The sequence below is a fragment of the Phaenicophaeus curvirostris genome, chromosome 2 (assembly GCF_032191515.1).
Source record: "Phaenicophaeus curvirostris isolate KB17595 chromosome 2, BPBGC_Pcur_1.0, whole genome shotgun sequence".
NCBI lineage: Eukaryota > Metazoa > Chordata > Aves > Cuculiformes > Cuculidae > Phaenicophaeus > Phaenicophaeus curvirostris.
Window position 1 is genome coordinate 43,526,913 of NC_091393.1, and position 2,920 is coordinate 43,529,832.

The following is a 2,920-nucleotide window of genomic DNA, read 5'->3' on the forward strand; positions in this document are numbered from 1 at the left end:
TTCCCTGACCGGGAATCGAACCCGGGCCGCGGCGGTGAGAGCGCCGAATCCTAACCACTAGACCACCAGGGAAGTTATGAACTATGTTTCCGTTCCTTCCCCAAGACGTCATTCACATCACGGTACCGCTCAGCCCTGTGGTTTCTCCCTTGTTCCCTCCCCGCCCTGGGCGGTACCAAATCCCGGAGGCAGCTGCGTGTAGGGAGGGACGTTCCATTCCACCCCACGGAGGGGGGATAGGAGGAGAAGGAGGAGAGGCGAGGAAGCCGGATGGGACAGAGCCCCGAGCGCTGCGGTAGCTGCGGGGCGATCACGGGCCCCTCCCGGGCCGCTGGGCGGAGGCAGCGCCCGGCGAGAGCGAGGCTGGTGTGCCTACAGTCATGGGATGGTTTGGCTTGGAAGGCACCTTAAAGACCATCTAGTTCCAACCCCCCTGCCATGGCCAGGGACACCTCCCACCAGACCAGGCTGCCCAAGGTCCCATCCAACCTGGCTTTGAACACCTCCAGGGATGGGGCAGCCACAGCTTCCCGGGGCAGCCTGTGCCAGTGCCTCACCACTCTCATGGTGAAGAAATTCTTCCTTGCATCAAGCCTAAATCTGTCCCTCTCCAGCTTATACTTGCTGCCCCTCGTCCTATCACTACAAGCCTTTGTAAACAGTCCCTCCCCAGTTTTCCTGTGTTCCTTCCAGGTACTGGAAGGTCACTATAAGGTCTCCTCGGAGCCTTCTCTTCTCCAGACTGAACAACCCCAACTCACTCAGCCTGTCCTCATATCAGAGGTGCTCCAGCCCTCTGGTCATCCTTGTAGCCCGCCTCTGGACCCGTTCCAACAGCTCCATATCCTTCTTATGTTGAGGATTCCAGAACTGGACACAGTACTCTAAATGGGGTCTCACAAGAGAGGAACAGAGGGGCAGCATCACCTCCCTTACCCTGCTGGCCACACTTCTTTTCATAGAATCATAGAATCACCAGGTTGGAAGAGACCAGGGAGAGCCGATCAAAAGGCCTGCCTTGAGTGGAAGGGACCACAGAGGGAAAGCAGACTGGCAGTTTGCTTGCCTTGCACCTCCAGGGCCTTCTTACACCATAGACATGAAACTGTGATAGTGCTTTTTTGTGGAGGAAGGTTTCTATGAGAGCAGTGAAAACTCTGCCATGGATGCAGATGACATAAGCGCTTTTTCCTTTGGTGTGTTGATTCCATAAGCAAAGCAGATCTGCAAGCTCTATGAGCAAAAGTAAACTTCCCTGCTTAAGCAGTGTCCATAATATACGAAGGTTTGCTCTACACAAGCAAATCTCTAGTTCTCAACCCCTCTGCCTCTGAAATGTATTATATAAGAAACCTTTCCCATGTTAAGATATATAAACTTCAGGGGTCTGCAAATATCCCTGAGCTTATCTATCATAGACTCATTTGGTTGGAAAGACCTTTGAGATCATTGAGTCAAACTATACTTGTGCACTACTAAAACAAAAGCTTTAAAGTCTGAAAGCAAATTTAAGGAGACCTCTTTCCTCAGGGATGTACTGAGGAGGTTTGTGTTTGATTTCTGTCTCACCAGAATCTCTGTTCAGACAATGGTTCATTTCATCCCAAACCCTTCACAGTAGCAGGCTTGAATTAAATGTGTATCTTGATTGTGATAAAGCTTTTGCTTTTCTGATGGGAGCAATTTTACCATGCAACGATGTAGATAACGTATAAAATGTGAGGTTACAATCAGGCCCTATTAGTCAGATAAATCACATACTGAAAGAAGTGTGTTTGATAGCAATAGCAGCTTCTTTATTAAGATCAAGGCATTTCAGTCCTTAAAGAGACAAAGCTCAGGAGCACAGCTCAGACTGAGGCATCACCAGGGCTTGAGGCCACTGCAGAGAGTGCTTAGATGAGAGAGGTCACCTGGTCCTGGCAGGCAATCTGTGCCCCTTAGTGAAGAGCTAGGCAAAAGTAGGACCTGGTTTCCTGAAACTCAGGACCTGCAAGGAACACCAACCAAATATTAAGGTGCTTCTGTACTGCAGAAAGCAAGCTAGCTTTAAAGGAGTTTGTATGGTTCACCATATCCACAATGTCATGGTTACAAGCACAGGCTTCCCCACCCTGGGTTCTTCTTGGGTGGGTTTTGGAGGGGTTCTGATTTCTGTGCTTCTGTGGCTGTGATGCTAGCAGCAGTTGAGATAGTTAAGGTGAAACTAGGGCAGGTCTACATCAGCTGCGTTTACAGTATGGAAGATGGGTTACAGAAGGGTCACTGCCACTCTTAGAGTGCCTTTCTTGTGTGACACCACAGAAGAAGGCAGTGTGAGTCCACCCTCCCACACCTCTTGCTCTCTTAAGCTGTCTGAGTGACAGGGGCAAATATTGCCCCTGTTTATTTCAGAAAAGTATCTGAGCCTATGAAAGGTGGGATCTCATGGCTGAAGGCAGGGCAGCGAACATGTTTTGTCCATGCCTCAGGAAACTGTTAGATATAGAAGCAAATAATTCTTGCTCTGCTATGCTTGACAATTAGCAAGTCATTTCAAGATGTGTCATACTGAATTTCTATTTAGAAATGTGCAAGGATCATTGACAATGGCTGTAAGTGAAAACTGTAATGTATGTACTAGAGAAGTTTTACTGAAATAGGAAATGTTTTCCTGGATGCAAAAACAGGGGGAGGGGTGGGTGTAACAACTAGACCACCAGGAAAGTAGCACTGAGAGTCATATGCTGTCTAGTTATTTTTAGAAATAGCTTTCTTTTCTGTACCAGTCATGTGCACTGACAAAAGATTATGCCTCTTCTCTGACTTCCTACATCTGGCAGAGAAACACATCAGTGAAACTGTCAGCGATTCAGCCTCCTGACAGCGCAGAAGCAGCCAGTGCCTGTGCCTGCATCCCTGCAATGCTAGTTGGAGAAGA

The 2,920-nt window shown here is 48.5% G+C and overlaps 1 non-coding gene across 1 annotated transcript; it reads right to left on the minus strand.

The window, feature by feature from the left end:
• Nucleotides 1–72, minus strand: TRNAE-CUC (transfer RNA glutamic acid (anticodon CUC)). Its single transcript has one exon. It is a non-coding gene; the product is annotated as a tRNA-Glu (tRNA).
• Nucleotides 73–2,920: the final 2,848 nt, after the last annotated feature.